Source organism: Eptatretus burgeri, chromosome 1 (assembly GCF_056783735.1).
Source record: "Eptatretus burgeri isolate ZD-2024b chromosome 1, Ebu_testis_v1, whole genome shotgun sequence".
Classification (NCBI taxonomy): Eukaryota; Metazoa; Chordata; class Myxini; order Myxiniformes; family Myxinidae; genus Eptatretus; species Eptatretus burgeri.
The window spans coordinates 18032423-18055202 of NC_140961.1; the positions used below are offsets into that span (position 1 = coordinate 18032423).

The 22780-nt window shown below is 40.7% G+C and overlaps 1 long non-coding RNA gene across 2 annotated transcripts in view; it reads left to right on the top strand.

Moving 5' to 3' along the window:
* Nucleotides 1–22780, top strand: part of LOC147033954 (uncharacterized) — a 164308-nt gene that overhangs the window by 51766 nt on the left and 89762 nt on the right. Inside the window, exon 3 of one of the 2 annotated variants that reach the window (XR_015056230.1) lies at nucleotides 11610–11694. This is a non-coding gene — a long non-coding RNA (uncharacterized LOC147033954). Of the gene's footprint in view, nucleotides 1–11609; nucleotides 12475–22780 lie in introns of those variants that run through there. The other variant, XR_015056227.1, reaches the window with a different exon arrangement.

Consider the following 22780-nt stretch of genomic DNA (forward strand, 5'->3'; position numbering starts at 1 on the left):
TAATTAAATAATTCTGGCTGCCAAACCGTGTGACCGATCAGGTTGAAATTTTAAACTTTTGTTTCTCATGTCGGCTAAATTAGAAATTTGAAGTTTCGTATATATAGAAGCAGTGGTTCCAGAGTAAACATTAATTAATATTTATCCTTCAATCCAAGATGGCGGCCAAACCATGTGACTTGTGATGTCATAATTTTCACCACATGTGCAAACACAATCGTAGACGATAAGTGCAAATTTTCGCTTCGCTAGGTTAAGCAGTTCCAGAGAAAACATTATTTAATATTTTTCTTAAAACCAACATGGCTGCCAAACCCTGGGCCCGATCCCGTTGAAATTTCAAACCCTCATTCCGCATGACTGTTGCAACATAAAGGTGATGTTTCACATTTATTGATGCAGTAGTACCAGAGTAAACATTAATTAATATTTTTCCTTCAATCCAATATGGCTGCCAAACGTTGCATCGTACCTCAAAAGGGGGTGGGAACTTTTTATTCGTCATGGAGAGGCGGTCATAGTGGTCGAGTTTCGCCTGGATCTGTTCAGTCGTTTCAGAGAAAAAGACGTTTGAAGATATTGTTTTTCAATCCAAGATGGCTGACGAACCATGTGACCTATGACATCAGAAATTTATATTCTGCTTCCAACTGGGTATTGGAACAGGTTTGTGAAGTTTCGTGTTAATCGGTAAAGGTGCGTTTTTCTATCCAAGATGGCCGCCAAACCATGTGACGTGTGACGTCATAATTTTTATCATGCGTGCATACTGCCCTCTCGATGATAATTACAAATTTTCGATTCGTTTGGTTAAGCGGTTCCAGAGAAAACATTATTTAATATTTTTCTTAAATCCAAGATGGCGGCCAAACCATGTGACTTATCAATTCGAAATTAACAAACTTATATCGCCTTACTCTCCCGAATATAGTTCTGAAATCTCCCCTTCAGTGGACCAGCGCTTCTGGAGAAGAAGATGTTTGAAGGTTTTAGGGTTTTTTCAAGATGGCCGCCAAACCATGTGACCGATCAAGAAGAAATTAACAAACTTGAGAAAGGATCTCATGGGGAATATATCTGTGAAGTTTCGTCTTGATCTGTCTTGCCCTTCTGGAGAAGAAGATTTTTAAAATTTATTCATTTTCAATCCAAGATGGCTGCCGAACCTTGTGACCTATGATATCATAAATTTAAATTCTGCTTTCCATCGTCGACCCGAACAAGTGTGTGAAGTTTCGTGAAAATCGGATAAGGTCTATTTTTCAATCCAAGATGGCCGCCAAACCATGTGACTTCTGAGGTAAAATTTTTTACCATGTATGCAGACTTGAGGGAGGAAGGCACTTGCAAATTTTCGCTTCGATGGCTTATGAAATTCCAGAGAAAACATTATTTAATATTTTTCTTAAATCCAACATGGCGGCCAAACCATGTGACCTATCACTTCAAAATTAACAAACTTGCATCGCATACATGTCCCGAATATAGTTCTGAAATCTCGCCTTCATGGGACCAGCGCTTCTGGAGAAGAAGATGTTTGAAGGTTTTAGGGTTTTTTCAAGATGGCCGCCAAACCATGTGACGTATCAACAACAAATTAACAAACTTGAAAGAGGACATCACGGGGAATGTACCTGTAAAGTTTCGCCTTAATCTGTCCAGCCCTTCTGGAGAAGAAGATTTTTTTAAAAAAAACACTAAAAAACAAGATGGCGGCCAAATTACGTCATCGATGACGTCAAAAATAACATTTTTGTCGATGAATTTTGCTGTAGATGACGCTCAAAATTTTTCAGATTTTTCCTATATGGCGTTCTACTTGACGAATTTTCACCGGTATATCGCTTCACCTATGACGTCACGAAAAATCACACGTGTTCCCCATAGGAAGCTTAGTAAAATGTATCAAACGAAAAATTTTTCCATTGCACGGTTTCCGAGATACAGATGTCCAAAGTTTATCGCTTTTTTCAAGATGGCGACCGTACCACGTGACCAATGACGTCATAATTATAACGTAATTGTGCTATCAAAAAAGATACACACTATGGTGAAAATTTCCTGTCGATCGGACTTAGTATTCCAGAGAAAATGATTTTTAAAGCGAAAAAGGGTGCAAAATGCCGGCGGAAAAATAATAATAATAAAAATAACTAGAACTGCCACTTTATAACTGCTGGCAGTGATGACCGGGTACCCAGTCCGTCCGCCTTTGATACAACATGGGACTTTCTGCAGATGACAGTCGCAAAGTTTGGCATTGAAAGGATAAGCGGTGCCAGAGAAAACATTATTTAATGGTGATACAAACACAGGCCTGCTTCGAGAGGGCGCGGAACAGACGAGTTACGAACCGGGCAGCACAAAGCGTTCAATTTCCTAATTACTGGCGACCAGATTCAAATAATTAAATAATTCTGGCTGCCAAACCACACGGCCGATCAGGTTGAAATTTTAAACTTTTGTTTCACATGTAGCCTAAATTATAAATATGAAGTTTCGCATATATAGAAGTAGTGGTTCCAGAGTAAACATGAATTAATATTTATCCTTCAATCTAAGATGGCGGCCAAACCATGTGACTTGTGACCTCATAATTTTTACCATGTATGCAGATATCATGGAGGATGACAGACGCAAATTTGCGCTTCGATAGGTTAAGCAGTTCCAGAGAAAACATTATTTAATATTTTTCTTAAATTCAACATGGCTGCCAAACCATGTGACCTATCAATTAGAAATTAACAAACTTGTATTCCCTACTCATGTGCAATAGGGGTGTGAAGTTTCCCCTTGATCAGATCAGGTGTTCTGGAGAAGAAGATGTTTGAAGGTTTTAAGGTATATTCAAGATGGCCGCCAAACCATGTGACCAATCAAGAACAAATTAACAAACTTGAGAAAGGACCTCATGGGGAATATATGTGTGAAGTTTCGGCTTAATCTGTCTTGCCTTTCTGGAGAAGAAGATTTTTAAAATTTATTCATTTTCAATCCAAGATGGCTGACGAACCATGTGACGTATGACATCAGAAATTTATATTCTGCTTCCAACTGGGTAATGGAACACGTTTGTAAAGTTTCGTGTTAATCGGTAAAGGTGCGTTTTTCTATCCAAGATGGCCGCCAAACCATGTGACGTGTGATGTCATAATTTTTACCATGCGTGCATACATGATGGTAGATGATAATTACAAATTTTCGATTCGTTTGGTTCAGCGGTTCCAGAGAAAACATTATTTAATATTTTTCTTAAATCCAAGATGGCGGCCAAACCGTCTAACGTATCAATTCGAAATTAACAAACTTATATCGCCTACGTGTCCCGAATATAGTTCTGAAATCTCCCCTTCATCCGACCAGCGCTTCTGGAGAAGAAGATGTTTGAAGGTTTTAGGGTTTTTTCAAGATGGCCGCCGAACCATGTGACCGATCAAGAACAAATTAACAAACTTGAGAAAGGACGTCATGGGGAATATATGTGTGAAGTTTCGTCTTCATCTGTCTTGCCCTTCTGGAGAAGAAGATTTTTAAAATTTATTCATTTTCAATCCAAGATGGCTGCCGAACCTTGTGACCTATGATATCATAAATTTAAATTCTGCTTTCCATCGTCGACCCGAACAAGTGTGTGAAGTTTCGTGTAAATCGGATAAAGTCTATTTTTCTATCCAAGATGGCCGCCAAACCATGTGACTTGTGATGTCATAATTTTCACCACATGTGCAAACACAATTGTAGACGATAAGTGCAAATTTTCGCTTCGCTAGGTTAAGCAGTTCCAGAGAAAACATTATTTAATATTTTTCTTAAAACCAACATGGCTGCCAAACCCTGCGCCCGATCCCGTTGAAATTTCAAACCCTCATTCCGGATGACTGTTGCACCATAAAGGTGATGTTTCACATTTATTGATGCAGTAGTACCAGAGTAAACATTAATTAATATTTTTCCTTCAATCCAATATGGCTGCCAAACGTTGCGTCGTACCTCAAAAGGGGGTGAGAACTTTTTATTCGTCATGCAGAGTCGGTCATAGTGGTCGAGTTTCGCCTGGATCTGTTCAGCCGTTTCAGAGAAAAAGACGTTTGAAGATATTGTTTTTCAATCCAAGATGGCTGACGAACCATGTGACCGATGACATCAGAAATTTATATTCTGCTTCCAACTGGGTATTGGAACACGTTTGTGAAGTTTCGTGTTAATCGGTAAAGGTGCGTTTTTCTATCCAAGATGGCCGCCAAACCATGTGACGTGTGACGTCATAATTTTTATCATGCGTGCATAATGCCCTCTCGATGATAATTACAAATTTTCGATTCGTTTGGTTAAGCGGTTCCAGAGAAAACATTATTTAATATTTTTCTTAAATCCAAGATGGCGGCCAAACCATGTGACTTATCAATTCGAAATTAACAAACTTATATCGCCTTACTCTCCCGAATATAGTTCTGAAATCTCCTCTTCAGTGGACCAGCGCTTCTGGAGAAGAAGATGTTTGAAGGTTTTAGGGTTTTTTCAAGATGGCCGCCAAACCATGTGACCGATCAAGAAGAAATTAACAAACTTGAGAAAGGATCTCATGGGGAATATATCTGTGAAGTTTCGTCTTAATCTGTCTTGCCCTTCTGGAGAAGAAGATTTTTAAAATTTATTCATTTTCAATCCAAGATGGCTGCCGAACCTTGTGACCTATGATATCATAAATTTAAATTCTGCTTTCCATCGTCGACCCGAACAAGTGTGTGAAGTTTCGTGAAAATCGGATAAGGTCTATTTTTCTATCCAAGATGGCCGCCAAACCATGTGACTTCTGAGGTAAAAATTTTTTACCATGTATGCAGACTTGAGGGAGGAAGGCAATTGCAAATTTTCGCTTCGATGGCTTATGAAATACCAGAGAAAACATTATTTAATATTTTTCTTAAATCCAACATGGCGGCCAAACCATGTGACCTATCACTTTGAAATTAACAAACTTGCATCGCATACATGTCCCGAATATAGTTGTGAAATCTCGCCTTCATGGGACCAGCGCTTCTGGAGAAGAAGATGTTTGAAGGTTTTAGGGTTTTTTCAAGATGGCCGCCAAACCAAGTGACGTATCAACAACAAATTAACAAACTTGAAAGAGGACATCAGGGGGAATGTACTTGTAAAGTTTCGCCTTAATCTGTCCAGCCCTTCTGGAGAAGAAGATTTTTTTAAAAAAACACTAAAAAACAAGATGGCGGCCGAATTACGTCATCGATGACGTCAAGAAAAACATTTTCCGCAGCAATTTTAGGCGTAGATGATGCTCAGAATTTTTCAGATTTTTCCTATATGGCGTTCTACTTGACGAATTTTCACTGGAATATCGCTTCACCTATGACGTCACGAAAAATCACACGTGTTCCCCATAGGGAGCTTAGTAAAATGTATCAAGCGAAAAATTTTTCCATTGCACGGTTTCCGAGATACAGATGTCCAAAGTTTATCGCTTTTTTCAAGATGGCGACCGTACCACGTGACCAATGACGTCATAATTATAACGTGATTGTGCTATCAAAAAAGATACATACTGTGGTGAAAATTTTGTGTCGATCGGACTTAGTATCCCAGAGAAAATGGTTTTTAAAGCGAAAAAGGGTGCAAAATGCCGGCGGAAAAAGAAAAATAATAATAATAATAATAATAAACAGAAGAAAAACAATAGGGTACCCTGTACTGACAGGGTACCCTAACTAGAACTGCCACTTTATAACTGCTGGCAGTGATGACCGGGTACCCAGACGTGTCGGCCTTTGATACAACATGGGACTTTCTGCAGATGACAGTCGCAAAGTTTCGCATTGAAAGGATAAGCGGTGCCAGAGAAAAACATTATTTAATAGTGATACAAACAGAGGCCTGCTTCGAGAGGGCGCGGAACAGACGAGTTCTGAACCGGGCAGCACAAAGCGTTCAATTTCGTTATTACTGGCTTCTAGATTCAAATAATTAAATAATTCTGGCTCCCAAACCGCGTGACCGATCAGGTTGAAATTTTAAACTTTTGTTTCTCATGTCACCTGAATTATAAATGTGAAGTTTCGCATATACAGAGGAAGCGGTTCCAGAGTAAACATTAATTAATATTTATCCTTCAATCCAAGATGGCGGCCAAACCATGTGACTTCTGATGTCATAATTTTCACCACATGTGCAAACACAATTGTAGACGATAAGTGCAAATTTTCGCTTCGCTAGGTTAAGCAGTTCCAGAGAAAACATTATTTAATATTTTTCTTAAAACCAACATGGCTGCCAAACCCTGCGCCCGATCCCGTTGAAATTTCAAACCCTCATTCCGCATGACTGTTGCACCATAAAGGTGATGCTTCACATTTATTGATGCAGTAGTACCAGAGTAAACATTAATTAATATTTTTCCTTCAATCCAATATGGCTGCCAAACGTTGCGTCGTACCTCAAAATGGGTTGGAACTTTTTATTCGTCAAGGAGAGGCGGTCATAGTGGTCGAGTTTCGCCTGGATCTGTTCAGCCGTTTCAGAGAAAAAGACGTTTGAAGATATTGTTTTTCAATCCAAGATGGCTGACGAACCATGTGACCTATGACATCAGAAATTTATATTCTGCTTCCAACTGGGTATTGGAACACGGTTGTGAAGTTTCGTGTTAATCGGTTAAGGTGCGTTTTTCTATCCAAGATGGCCGCCAAACCATGTGACGTGTGACGTCATAATTTTTATCATGCGTGCATAATGCCCTCTCGATGATAATTACAAATTTTCGATTCGTTTGGTTAAGCGGTTCCAGAGAAAACATTATTTAATATTTTTCTTAAATCCAAGATGGCGGCCAAACCATGTGACTTATCAATTCGAAATTAACAAACTTATATCGCCTTACTCTCCCGAATATAGTTCTGAAATCTCCCCTTCAGTGGACCAGCGCTTCTGGAGAAGAAGATGTTTGAAGGTTTTAGGGTTTTTTCAAGATGGCCGCCAAACCATGTGACCGATCAAGAAGAAATTAACAAACTTGAGAAAGGATCTCATGGGGAATATATCTGTGAAGTTTCGTCTTAATCTGTCTTGCCCTTCTGGAGAAGAAGATTTTTAAAATTTATTCATTTTCAATCCAAGATGGCTGCCGAACCTTGTGACCTATGATATCATAAATTTAAATTCTGCTTTCCATCGTCGACCCGAACAAGTGTGTGAAGTTTCGTGAAAATCGGATAAGGTCTATTTTTCTATCCAAGATGGCCGCCAAACCATGTGACTTCTGAGGTAAAAATTTTTTACCATGTATGCAGACTTGAGGGAGGAAGGCAATTGCAAATTTTCGCTTCGATGGCTTATGAAATACCAGAGAAAACATTATTTAATATTTTTCTTAAATCCAACATGGCGGCCAAACCATGTGACCTATCACTTTGAAATTAACAAACTTGCATCGCATACATGTCCCGAATATAGTTGTGAAATCTCGCCTTCATGGGACCAGCGCTTCTGGAGAAGAAGATGTTTGAAGGTTTTAGGGTTTTTTCAAGATGGCCGCCAAACCATGTGACGTATCAACAACAAATTAACAAACTTGAAAGAGGACATCAGGGGGAATGTACCTGTAAAGTTTCGCCTTAATCTGTCCAGCCCTTCTGGAGAAGAAGATTTTTTTAAAAAACACTAAAAACAAGATGGCGGCCGAATTACGTCATCGATGACGTCAAGAAAAACATTTTCCGCAGTAATTTTATGTGTAGATGATGCTCAGAATTTTTCAGATTTTTCCTATATGGCGTTCTACTTGACGAATTTTCACTGGAATATCGCTTCACCTATGACGTCACGAAAAATCACACGTGTTCCCCATAGGGAGCTTAGTAAAATGTATCAAGCGAAAAATTTTTCCATTGCACGGTTTCCGAGATACAGATGTCCAAAGTTTATCGCTTTTTTCAAGATGGCGACCGTACCACGTGACCAATGACGTCATAATTATAACGTGATTGTGCTATCAAAAAAGATACATACTGTGGTGAAAATTTTGTGTCGATCGGACTTAGTATCCCAGAGAAAATGGTTTTTAAAGCGAAAAAGGGTGCAAAATGCCGGCGGAAAAAGAAAAATAATAATAATAATAATAATAAACAGAAGAAAAACAATAGGGTACCCTGTACTCACAGGGTACCCTAACTAGAACTGCCACTTTATAACTGCTGGCAGTGATGACCGGGTACCCAGTCCGTCCGCCTTTGACACAACTGACACAACGTGAGACTTAAATCATAGTCGCAAAGTTTCGCATTTATCGGATAAGCGGTGCCAGAGAAAACATTATTTAATGGTGATACAAACACAGGCCTGCTTCGAGACGGCGCGGAACAGACGAGTTACGAACCGGGCAGCACAAAGCGTTCAATTTCCTTATTACTGGCGACCAGATTCAAATAATTAAATAATTCTGGCTGCTAAACCACACGGCCGATCAGGTTGAAATTTTAAACTTTTGTTTCACATGTAGCCTAAATTATAAATATGAAGTTTCGCATATATAGAAGTAGTGGTTCCAGAGTAAACATGAATTAATATTTATCCTTCAATCTAAGATGGCGGCCAAACCATGTGACGTGTGACCTCATAATTTTTACCATGTATGCAGATATCATGGAGGATGACAGACGCAAATTTTCGCTTCGATAGGTTAAGCAGTTCCAGAGAAAACATTATTTAATATTTTTCTTAAATTCAATATGGCTGCCAAACCATGTGACCTATCAATTAGAAATTAACAAACTTGTATTCCCTACTCATGTGCAATAGGGGTGTGAAGTTTCCCCTTGATCAGATCAGGTGTTCTGGAGAAGAAGATGTTTGAAGGTTTTCAGGTAAATTCAAGATGGCCGCCAAACCATGTGACCAATCAAGAACAAATTAACAAACTTGAGAAAGGACCTCATGGGGAATATATGTGTGAAGTTTCGGCTTAATCTGTCTTGCCTTTCTGGAGAAGAAGATTTTTAAAATTTATTCATTTTCAATCCAAGATGGCTGACGAACCATGTGACCTATGACATCAGAAATTTATATTCTGCTTCCAACTGGGTATTGGAACAGGTTTGTAAAGTTTCGTGTTAATCGGTAAAGGTGCGTTTTTCTATCCAAGATGGCCGCTAAACCATGTGACATGTGATATCATAATTTTTACCATGCGTGCATACACGATGGTAGATGATAATTACAAATTTTCGATTTGTTTGGTTTAGCGGTTCCAGAGAAAACATTATTTAATATTTTACTTAAATCCAAGATGGCGGCCAAACCGTCTAACGTATCAATTCGAAATTAACAAACTTATATCGCCTACGTGTCCCGAATATAGTTCTGAAATCTCCCCTTCATCCGACCAGCGCTTCTGGAGAAGAAGATGTTTGAAGGTTTTAGGGTTTTTTCAAGATGGCCGCCGAACCATGTGACCGATCAAGAACAAATTAACAAACTTGAGAAAGGACCTCATGGGGAATATATGTGTGAAGTTTCGTCTTCATCTGTCTTGCCCTTCTGGAGAAGAAGATTTTTAAAATTTATTCATTTTCAATCCAAGATGGCTGCCGAACCTTGTGACCTATGATATCATAAATTTAAATTCTGCTTTCCATCGTCGACCCGAACAAGTGTGTGAAGTTTCGTGTAAATCGGATAAAGTCTATTTTTCTATCCAAGATGGCCGCCAAACCATGTGACTTCTGAGGTAAAATTTTTTTACCATGTATGCAGACTTGAGGGCGGAAGGCACTTGCAAATTTTCGCTTCGATGGCTTATGAAATACCAGAGAAAACATTATTTAATATTTTTCTTAAATCCAACATGGCGGCCAAACCATGTGACCTATCACTTCGAAATTAACAAACTTGCATCGCATCCATGTCACAAATATAATTCTGAAATCTCGCCTTCATTGGACCAGCGCTTCTGGAGAAGAAGATGTTTGAAGGTTTTAAGGTTTTTTCAAGATGGCCGCCAAACCATGTGACGTATCAACAACAAATTAACAAACTTGAAAGAGGACCTCAGGGGGAATATACCTGTGAAGTTTCGCCTCAATCTGCACAGCCGTTCTGGAGAAGAAGATTAAAAAAAAAAAAATTTTCAAAACAAGATGGCGGCCGAATTACGTCACCGATGACGTCAACAATTTTTTTTCTACGATGAATTTTGGTGTAGATGACGCTCAAGAAATTTCAAATTTTTCCCATGTGGCGTTCTACTTGACGAATTTTCACCGGGATACCTCTTCACCGATGACGTCACGAAAAATCACACGTGTTCCCGAGAGGGAGCTTGTTAAAATGTATGAAGCGAAAAAATTTTTACCCTGGAAGATTTCAGAGATACAGAGGTCCAAAGTTTATCGTTTTTTTCAAGATGGCGCCCGCACCACGTGACCAATGACGTCATAATTATAACGTGATTGTGCTATCAAAAAAGATACATACTACGGTGAAAATTTCGTGTCGATCGGACTTTGCGTTCCTGAGAAAATGATTTTTAAAGTGAAAACAGGGCGCAAAATGCCGGCGGAAAAATAATAATAATAATAAATAATAAACATAAGAAAAACAATAGGGTACCCTGTACTCACAGGGTACCCTAATAATAATGCGTAATAATAAACAGAAGAAAAACAATAGGGTACCCTGTACTCACAGGGTACCCTAATAAACAGAAGAAAAACAATAGGGTACCCTGTACTCACAGGGTACCCTAATAAACAGAAGGAAAACAATAGGGTACCCTGTACTCACAGGGTACCCTAATTAAGGAAATTAAACAAACATTAAGAACACATTGGCCTGTTTGGCATCTCCATTTGAATGCATGACTCATGATGCGGAGATCCCAGGAAAAACAAATCCCATATAGCATGTCTGTGTCAGAGTGGCGACCCGTCCAGGACTGTGCCCAATAGCCAAGGAGACTGCTGAGGCAGCACCGATGCTCTGCACAGAGTATGGTCCCAATGGATGGATAGAGCATGTTAACTTGCTTCTGCCCTCTCACCTCCCTGACAAACCACCACTGCCACTCTAGGTCATGTGCATTCTACTTGCAACCCCTTAATCATCAGCATCTCCAAGTCTAAACCTAATGGTCACCTCTATATTCATTACTACCACATCTTCTCTCACCTGAGGAAATATTCCTGATTTTGATAACTTGAGCCCTTCCCTTCAGGATTTTAGGTCTGCTGCACACCACCACCTTTATGTCTCTGTCATTTCGATATCTGAGCTTTAGCACACATTCAAAGACACTGCACACAACCTAGGCTCACGGAGGAGCTAAACAACAGAGGATGGCAGGATCACAGACTGACACACTCATTGCCCAGTTATTCTGCTCTTCCCTATGCCTGGATACTTGTACGAAAAAATACTTGTTCATTCTCTACTAATGTCCTTTTGATTCATGTAAAAATACACTGATTTACCATAATGTCATTGCCATGCATATGATTTATATTTAGGCTCCACTGTGAGCCTTTGATTGTTTTAAATACTAGACATTGTTGCATTGGTCACATTCGTTTCCTCGCCTCATCACTATCTTATCTTTCCAGATCAGGTGATAATCGGCATCAAGTGGCTGATCTGCAACTCTTTTGCTTCCTGAATGAATAGAAGGACAATTCATCGCTGCTCAAAGTAAGAAAAACCGACAACTTTTACCTCCGCCACGAAGGTGTCTGTCTGTCTTTGAGCAGGATATCTCAAAATATTGGAGATGGATTCGGACGAAATTTAATGGACAGGTTGGGTATGTGACAAGACCAAAGTGATTCGATTTTGGTGAAGATCCAGTTCTGGATCCGACAATTATTTATTTTTTTTATGTGATTCTTCACGCTCCACCGAGTGCCGTTCTCGTTACCCTCACTGGAGGAGAGGGTATTGCATTTGGGTTTGGAGTAGCAGCTGGAATCTGAATCCTATCCAGATGCCTCTTGATGACTTCATCTTTGCTTTTTGCTTGTTAATTACATAACACACCAGCACACAACACCACACAAAACAAGTCCTGGTGAGGGTCTGCAATCTCTGATTGCTCTTTCTTGTTATACATTGCTTTGCATGCATATTGCTCCACGGAGCCAAGGTTAGAAATTATGGATTATCTATACATTCACACATTAGCCTTAAGCTGCTGCTGTTTGAAATAATTTGCACATTTTGTTAAATTCTGTGGATTTTGATGATTTTCCAGAATTTGCAACATTATTCTTCTTTCCAAGAACCGTACTCTCACCTAACAGCTTGGAATGGAGTGACATTGATATGTATAACAGTTGGTTGTTTCTCCCAGCAAAATATTCTGATTGCCTCTGTTGACGAACCAAAGATTTATTTTATGGAATGCATTATTAAGTGGACACATGCAAGCTGCACCTGTAAATATACGATTGTCCTTGGGCAATATACCTTTTCATCTCGCTACTAAACTCTGCCTGCTCTAGTTAATGTCAGGTAATGTGGCATATGTCATCCGAGCCATTTAGACATTGCCTCGGCTACTCCTTGATACAGTGATTCTGCATGAAAGATCTGCTTGCTGTCTTGCTGGGTCAACAATGTTGGGCAGATTTATGTCATTATGCAGTGCGTCAGCGCCAACTTCTCCGCCATCAATCACAGGACATCGTTCATGGCACCCCAAAGGATTTTGATGCCCTCTACAGTTTCATCTAGCATTTCCATCACTTTTCAATCCTCCGTTCAGATGCAATTGGGAAAGGATGGACGAAGGTAGGTTAAAGGGAGTGTGGAACAGGGAGGAAAAAATAGAAAGATGCTGGGAGAGGATAAGGGTACGGAAGAGATTGCGAGGAGGTATCCACGGGCAATTTAGAGAAAAGAGATTGGGGAAATCAACGGAAAGGATGGAGTAAGAGAGATATCACATTTACCTTTGAGCCGTCTCGTCTGGGATTGATTCACGACCCAACTATAAACTGTCGAATTGGTTTTGCGCAAGCAGGGCATTGCATCACAAAGTGCACCATCACTCGATTGGATGTTAAGCATGGTGTATCTGAAAATAGCCAGAGGGATGTACAAGTATGTATCGTCTGTTAGCATTAGTTGGTGGATATTTAAGCTTCCATGGTCTCTTTCGCAAAGAGAAGGTGAATTATTGACGGCAACCTGAACGAATTACAAATTCCTGGTCGAACGTCAAGCCTGTCCAGCCAGTTAATGAAAGACTTGTACCAAAGATCTTACCCTTCAGCCGACCCAACAAGAATGCTGGAATAATTGGGGCTATTAAATAAAATAATCATAGTATCTTGAGGAAGTCAAAAATTTTGATATTTTCCCTTACAATAAACTGTCAAAGGTCTCAACAAATTTTAACTTTATTCAAACCAGTAAATTAAAGAAATGTTTAAGTTCATGGCTCCTTGACGTGATACACGTCATCAAACAGATATTTTTACAATAAATTTGTCCTTTGATAAGAAATGTGACAAGTAACTTGGTGATTTTAAAAGAATAATCACCAGTTCATTGCTTCCATAAAATATACATCTTTAGATGTTGTGCCACATTTCCCATTGAGTGATCATTTATTAGAGTCAAGGCATGAATATCCAGGCAGTGTGTTGGTCATGAAATTTCATTGCAGGGTATATGCTTGCTCCGATCCTCCCACGATAATTGCAGAAGAGCATATGAGATCAAAACATGATGAGCAGCCTCTCCTTCTATTCATTTTTGTCAAATAATATAAACTTCCTGAAGTGTGTACTCTGACCTGACTTTGATAGGAATTGAATTCGGAAACTGAACTATTTCACTGCTGAACTCTGCCCTAAACCAACTCGGCTATTCCGCTGTCTGAAGTGGGCAGTTAATTTGATGCTTGACAGGCAGAGATGTGGATAGGTGAGAGTGAAGGGCATAACTGATCACATATTGGCATTGAGTATGATGGGAGATAGGTGATGGCAGACAGTTTGAAATTTATAAATAAGTAGAAAAGAGCAATCCACATGTTAAGAACACGCATGTGGGAAAACCCCATCCATAACCCTCATCACCTCCTTTCCAGTCGTCCTCCTGTGTGTTCCATATATTCCCATTCATGATTAGCCCCCGATCGGTTTCACCAGAGGGGACTATAGGTTTGCTGTCCGACCGTCTATCTGTCCCACCTGTGGTTTTTCAGACTTTTTCCCATACCCTTTAACATATTCAACTGAAACTTGGTGCATGGGCTTTGTTGTGATAACTGACACAAGTTAAAGTTTCAGGTCGTTCTATTAATTTTTTTCCTTTTATGTTCTGCCCTTTCTAAGCTGAGAAAATATCACATATTAAACATGGGTCAAGGTTCAGCAGCACCTGCCTCCATTCCACTGCTATTCACACATTGGCTGGACAGCTGACTTGACTCTCCACACCAACAAAATCATGCACCACCATTGCTTGAAGCAGCAAGGATTGTCAGAACTTAGGCCTGGGTGTTAGTCCATGGCCCACTGCAATTGGAATGATCCCAGGTGTATAACTATGATGCATGATAAATACATGAAAGCTGTACACTTGTTTTTGCTTCATGTATGTGCACCACATGGCCAAAATTATTTGGAAACCTGCTCGTCCAACATCTCATTCAAAAATTATGGGCATTAATATGTAGTTGGTCCCCCCCTTTGCTGCTATAACAGGTTCCACTCTTCTGGGAAGGCTTTCCACGAGATGATGGAACATTGCTGCGGGAATTTGCTTCCATTCAGTCACAAGAGCATTGGTGAGGTCGGGCACTGATGTTGGGCGATTCGGTCTGGCTCGCAGTCGGCGTTCCAATTTATCCCAAAGGTGTTCAATGGGGTTGAGGTCAGGGCTCTGTGCAGGCCAGTCAAGTTCTTACACACCGATCTCAAAAAAACATTTCTTTATGGACTTCACTTTGTGCACGGGGGCATTGTCATGCTGAAACAGGAAAGGGGCTTCCCCAAACTGTTGCCACAAAGTTGGAAGCACAGAATCGTCTATAATGTCATTGTATGCTGTAGCGTTAAGAATTCCCTTCAATGGAACAATGGGGCCTTGCCCGAACCATGAAAAACAGCCCCAGACCATTATTCTTCCTCCACCAAACTTTACAGTTGGCACTATGCATTTGGGCAGGTAGCATTCTCCTGGCATCCGCAAAACCCAGATTCATCCGTCAGACTACCAGATGGTGAAGCGTGATTCATCACTTCAGAGAATGCGTTTCCACTGCTCCAGAGTCCAATGGCGGTGAGCTTTACACCACTCCAGCCGACGCTTGACATTGCACATGGTGATATTAGGCTTATGGGTGGCCGCTCGGCTATGTAAACCCATTTCACGAAGCTCTCGACAAACAGTGCTTGTGCTGTCGTTGCTTCCCGAGTCAGTTTGGAACTCGGTAGTGAGTGTTGCAACCGATGACAGACGATTTTTCCGTGCAACGCGCTTCAGCACTCTGTGATCCTGTTCTGTGAGTTTGTGTGGCCCACCACTTTGCGGTTTAGCTGTTGTGCCTCCTCAACGTTTCCATTTTACAATAATAGCACTTACCATTGATCGGAGCAGCTCCAGCCGGGCAGAAATTTGATGAACTGACTTGTGGGAAAGGTAGCATCCTATGACAGTGCCATATTGACCATCACTGAGCTCTTCAGAATGGCCCATTCTGCCAATGCTTGTCTGTGGAGATTGCATGGCTGTGTGCTTGATTTTATACTCCTGTCAGCAATTGGTGTTGCTGAAATAGCCGAATCAACTAATTAGAAGGGGTGTCCGCTTACTTTTGGCCATGTCGTGTAGCTTTTGAAAGTACTTACCAGTACATAATGTGTGTGTGTGTGTGTGTGTGTGTGTGTGTGTGTGTGTGTGTGTGTGTGTGTGTGTGTGTGTGTGTGTGTGTGTGTGTGTGTGTGTGTGTGTGTGTTTTGTTACATCTGGCTTCCTTATTGGGACTACAGTGCAGTAATTGGTCTTTATTACCTCCACCACCAAAGGTGAAGGTGGTTATGTTTCACCCGTTTCTGTCTGTTTGTTTGTTTGTTTGTCTCTCTGTCTGCCTGTCTGTTTGTCTGCTTGTGTGCAGGATATCTCAAAAAGTTGTGAACAGATCCGGATGAAATTTTTGTGGATAGTTTGGGTGTATGACAAGGAGGAACTGATTAAATTTTGGGGAAGATTCGGTTCTGGATCTGACTTTTAGAATTTTTTAAATGATCTTCACCATTGAGAGATTTTGCCAAAAATGATATATAGCATGATATCTCAAGAAGTTGGGGAAGGATTAGGACGAAACTTGGTGGACACATTGTGTGTGTGACAAGGAAGTCATATTCAATTTTGGTGAAGATCTGGATCCGATAATTTTTTAAGTGATTCTTCACCATTGAGAGGGTGAAATGAATATAGCACTATATCTCAAAAAGTTGTGGATGCATTCGGATGAAACTTGTTGGAAAGGTGGGGTGTGTGGCAAGGACAAAATGTTTCGATTTTGGTGAAGATCTGAATCCAGATCTGAATACGTGAATTATTTAATTTTAAAAGTGATTTTTCACCATTGATAGATAGAGCCAAAAACGATATAGTACTGCATTGCATATTTCAAAAATGTAATGGGCCCGAGATGTTCTCGTGGATTAGGCATTGCATGTCAGAGGTAAGTGCTCTACTGATTGCCCTTCTAGTTTTGATTTGGCGCTGGCTTTCAATGTCGCCGGCTTACTTTGCCGCCGGCTTACTTTGCCGCCGGCTTCCTTTGTCGCCGGCTTCCTTTGTCGCCGGCTTCCTTTGTCGCCGGCTTCCTTTGTCGCCGGCTTCCTTTGTCGCCGGCTTCCTTTGTCGCCGGCTTCCTTTGTCGCCGGCTTTCTTTGTCGCCGGCTTTCTTTGTCGCCGGCTTTCTTTGTCGCCGGATTGCTATCACTGGCTTACTGTCACTGGCTTACTGTCACTGGCTTACTTTGTGACTGGCATACTTTGTCACTGGCTTACTGTTTTTCCTGGCTTCTTTCCGCTGGTTTACTTCGTCCCTGGCTTCCAGAACAGGCTGTATCATCCCTTCCACCTTGCACATACATCGTGACCAAAGGAAAGTCCTCGCCTGCAAAATTGAAATGTTTTTATGAGTGTGATATGTGGCCCTTAGTGTGGGTTTGGTTTTATTTATTTCTTATTTCCTTGTACATAAGTTTGCATGTCCCCATTTCCCTGTTTTTGTCTTTTGATTTGCATGGTTTATTCAGAACTGCCATCTCGTCCACCTTTTCTCCCATATTCTTTTAAATATACCCTTTAAAAGGTAAGATAATGTGTTCAAGCCAACTGCCTCCTGTGCGTGTGCCACCAAGGCTTATTTGGGTGACCTTAGGGAATGGTAAAGAGTAATAATTGAACGCAATGCAGTGGAAGATAGAGAGCGTTCGGTCGTTTTCTGGGACAGAGGGTTCCGGTCCTGAGGCATACCATGTTAAGTGAGCCACAGACGTGAATTTTTTTTTTTTTCTAAAAAGATACATATGCATATATATTGTTTCGGCCATGGGTACCCAGTGTATTATGAGTGGGTTAACCCTCGTTTCTCCTCAGAAGAGCCAGACCTGGGGCCACTGCTCACATTTAACTTTGTGGTACAGTGGTTTCCTTTACAACCATAAATGCCAATTGATTAACCACGAGTTCCAGTGTCCACCGTCTAATTTGGCGTTTAACTAGAGGTCAGGTGGCTTCCTGAACGGGGGACATGCCCTTGACAATGCACCAATGTTATCTTGATTCGATCTTAAATAGGGCGGCCGAGCGTTTACCGCTGGTGAATGCCGACTATGACAAGTTAATTAGTTTGGGAATTATAATCTCCCAGTCTATCTAGGTTTGGACAATGCTGGATCAATGGAAGGAAAGGACAAGCATGGACAGGTTGAAACGTCGACAAGGAATTTATTCCAAAGAAAAATAAATAAACTGAAGAACTTTTTATTTCCTTGTGGTGAAAATAGGTGAATTCAAATCAATAAAAATAATCTCAAGCAAATAAAGAATTAAGCAAGCATTGAGAGAAAAACAGACAAAGAGCAGATACCTATGAGCAGCACTATGCCTTACTTCACAATTAAACATGAGACAAGGGTACCCAGTGGATAATTACGGGGGCATGGGGGGGGAAGAAATTCGGTCTCGGTTTACCAAGGCAGAGTCGATGTGCATCCAACAAAATGTCCCAAAATGTGTGTGTGCCTTGGTACACTGCCAGCACCCTGCCTCACCATGCACCCACACGCAAACAGGCTCGAACACCAATCAAAATCACGTCGTCACCCCCAGGAACCAGGGCCATCAAGAATCAGGTATGCCAAGAGCAGGTACCAAGCAGAACCAGCAGGAATGGTCCAACTGTCACCCACCATCAGGAGCTATCAGGAGCCATAACCAACGGACAGCTGTAAGAAGCTGCAAGGCGCTATAAGGCTGTCACCAACTCACCAACTGTCAGGAATTGCCACCAACTGTCACAAAAACTGTCAGAAAAGTGGTCCTCCCGTCATTTTTGTAGGAGACAAGTGTGGGCGGAGCTCAAGCAGATTTCAGCCAAATCCAACTTGCATATTGGCTCATCACTGCATGTGACCAACTGTCAATCTCGCGATCATCCCTTCCTCGTTCAGCCTGACATTAACAAGAGCCAGCCAGCATCCATCGAGCTGCCAAACAGGGTATCAAACATCGATGGGAAAAGGTGGACGTCAACGTCGGTTAAAGAGAGTTGGGTGTTGAACATAAATGAAAGATAGGTGGGTGAGGAAAATGATCCACAGCACAGCCGTATTTGACCGTCAGAATAACTGTTCTGGAAAAGCCCACAGTGTGCTTAATCAAATGTCCTGTAAGTCTAAAGTGTAAATAAATCATCAACCTCCAAGCCATTGTGTCCTGATGGAAAGGGGGTGGAATAAGCCTCCGCTGGGTTAAAGGCTATCACTCGTGTGCATGAACGTGTCATAAAGAGAAAATGGCAATCCCATAAGAAAGGCCGACTGGGAATCCTCCGTCGTGCAAAGTCCTTCGTCAGAACACCTGAGCTCCTGACTACTTACAAAGCTTTCGTCCGCAGCCTGATGGAGTACTGCTCTCCCCTCTGGGCTGATGCTCCTGCCTCCCACCTTTCTCGGCTTCACGCTGTGGAAACCAAGGCATTTCAGATCATTGGGATCTCCCACGATGAGGCTGTCTTTGGGCCTCTCACTCTCTCACCGCAGGCTGGTCGGTGGTCTTTCTGTCTTCTACCGTCTCCTCTTCAGCCGCGCCCCCCCCCCCCTGCTCTCTCTCTCTGCGATTTGTCCCCACCACATTTCCGCAGGGCGCTCAAGGTCCGCCAACAACCTGCTTCTGGTAAAACTACCAAAATCACGAATCACTGCTCACCTTCACTCTTTCACTCCTCTTTTTTCCCGCCTTTGGAATAAACTCTCTCACTCTATTCAATCCCATTATTCCCTCCAGGCCTTCAAAACAGCTGTTCACCACCACCTCTTATCACCCCCCATCCAAATCCTCGATATTTTCCACACCCAATAATCCACCCAAGCCCAACTCCTTCAAATGCCCTGCTTTCCTTCCTGAAAGTCCCTGTAATGTTCATCTTGTATTCCCTATGTTCTCTGCCCCATCCCTCTCCCTTCCACAGATCTCCTAATGTCTCTGTTCCCCACTGTTTTGTCCTTCCCACTCCCGCCCCTCTCGTCTCATGCCCCCCTTGCTGTGCATTGTGTGTTTGCTCTCATACGAGCCTCGACAAGGTGTACAAAATAAAATAAAAGGGAATCTGTTCCATACCCTTCTCCAACGCATCAAAGTTAGAATCCCACCAGACAAGGGACTGGGTCTATCCTGCACATGCATTGATGGAAATAACTGTCTGAGGACTTGAATGTTGTATGCATTAGTTGGATCTAATTCTGAAATCCATAACAATATGTATGGACGTGTATATATATATATATATATATATATATATATATATATATATATATATATATATATATATATATATATATATATTTACATATATATATTTTTAATGTATATATGTGTATATATACATATACATATACACATACACACCCCCAATGAACATACTTGCACGACACTCCTTTTCCCTTGCCTACGTAATAAAGAGAAGGCCCATAGAATCTTGCTTGCCTCCACAGGCAATGCTCAATTTGGTCATTTTAACATGGCATCTATATTTGAAGAGTTAATTGTTTTTTCACAACATGATGATGGCCTTCCAAAACATTTACAAACATCCCATAAAAATATGTCAATAATTTATCAAACTGATAATTATCTTATGAATGGCATCAGAAGCAGTGTATCTTATATAATAATTATTTTGTAAAAATAAAAATAAAAAAACCTCAGCAGATACCCACCAACACAAAGTGAACTGAATAAGAAACTACACCTCATGCAAGAAAAGTCTATATATCATGGTCATTTCACACATGTGAATTGTACATATTACAATAAAGATTTATTTTTGAAAAATACTTGCATATTCCACTGAACCATGCCTGGTTGTTTATTCTGAGAGTAATTGTTTTTGGATTCGATGGGTAAGCAATGTCAATGAATTCACTCAGCAAAAGGTAAAAATAGATCAAGTGATGACAAAACAAGAGGTAACATGCAATGGAAAATAGCTGTATTTCATGCAAAATGTTATGTGGTTGGCTGCTGTCGCATAAACTGGTCTTTTTATTGCACCATTTACCGAAATGTTTTGGCTTGTCATTGGAAAAGGGCAAATAGATCAAAACTTTAAGCAGAGTATACATGTGCAAATCGAGTTGAACAGAGACAATATTACAAAAAAATAATATGGCAGTGAAACTAATAATATAGCAGCAAAACAGCTTGGTGTTCTATCTCCCTTTCCAATATTCAGGGAGTTTAATGGTTGCAACAGCTGAGGAGTTGCCTGCTTGTGTGCAACATGCAAATTTGTTTTGTTATTGAAGTACTTAGGTTGCATGGTAATGGAAACAAGAGTGTGTGCGTGTGCGTGTGTGTGTGTGTGTGTGTGTGTGTGTGTGTGTGTGTGTGTGTGTGTGTGTGTGTGTGTGTGTGTGTGTGTGTGTGTGTGTGTGTGTGTGTGTGTGTGTGTGTGTGTATATATATGTATATATATATATATGTATATATATATGTATATATATATGTATATATATATGTGTGTATCCGTACACTTCTGAACTTCCTAGGTGAAAATGCACTGCATTTTCCAACTCAGTGGGGTCGATTTACTCTAAGAAATGTTTAGACGGACAACAAATTAATTATAGATTAGAAAATATCGAAATGAGTAGGATTAGTTACTCAACTCCAGTAATGATAAATCTTGTTTTTTTTGGTCATATTTTCGAAATTGTAGTGAATTCAATGTCTGTGCAGTCATTTCTTAGAGTAAATCGACCCCATAGAGTTCGAAAATGCACTCCATTTCCACCTCGGACATCCAGAAGTACCCGTAATCGTACCTGACCATACCCTAACTTATTCAGATCATGAGACAAAAAGTCATCATCTGGAGCGACCTCTAAATCATCTCCGATGAAGCTAAAAAAAAAAAATTATGTGCGTTATTGGATCATATTAGAATAATTTTAAGTTTGTGGAGCAACATTCTATTTTTTTAGACTTTTTTGGACCACCCTAATATATATATATATATATATATATATATATATATATATATATATATATATATATATATATATATATATATATATATATATATATATATATATATATATATATACACGTGCATGGCCGTACGTGCAAAAGAAAAAAAAAGAGAAGAAAAAAAAAAAATATAAATATATATATATATATATATATATATATATATATATAAATATATATATATATATATATATATATATATATATATATATATATATATACACACGCGAGGTGTGTTCAAAAAGTATCCGACCTTTGTTCATAAAAAAATACTCGTATCCAGATACAACAAACTTACACGAATCTCCTTCAAAGTAGTCCCCTTGGGCTGCCACACACTTCTTCCAACGGTTCTGCCATTGTCGGAAGCAGCGCTGGAACCCCTCTTTTGGGATGGTGCGCAGCTGGTCCGTTGCATTCTGCATGATGTCTTCTCCGGACTGAAATCTGGTCCCTTTCAGGGGCATTTTCAGCTTGGGGGAAAGCCAGAAGTCACACGGAGCCATGTTTGGAGAGTAGGGAGCCTGACGAAGCACAGGTGTGTTGTGTTGGCCAGGAAACTCTGTATCAAATGTGAAGAATGGGCGGGTGCGTTATCGTGATGGAGCTGCCAATTGACCGCTGCCCACAGGTCCGGCCGTTTGCGTCGCACAGCGTCACGAAGATGACGCAGTACCTCTTGGTAGTACTCTTTGGTGATGGTTGTGCCGTGTGGTGCGTACTCGTGATGAACCACGCCACTGGAGTCAAAGAAGACAGTCAGCATGACTTTGACATTGCTGCGGAGCTTCCTTGCTTTTTTTGGCCTCGGGGATGTTGGATGCTTCCATTGTGATGACTGGAACTTGGTTTCTGGGTCGTACCCATAAACCCAGGTCTCATCTCCAGTGATCTCTGTGTTGAAGAAGTTGGGATCGCTGTTCACAGTCTCCAGCATGTCCTGTGCGATCTCCAAACAGAGTTGCTTCTGCTCGATCGTTAGCAGCTTTGGCACGAA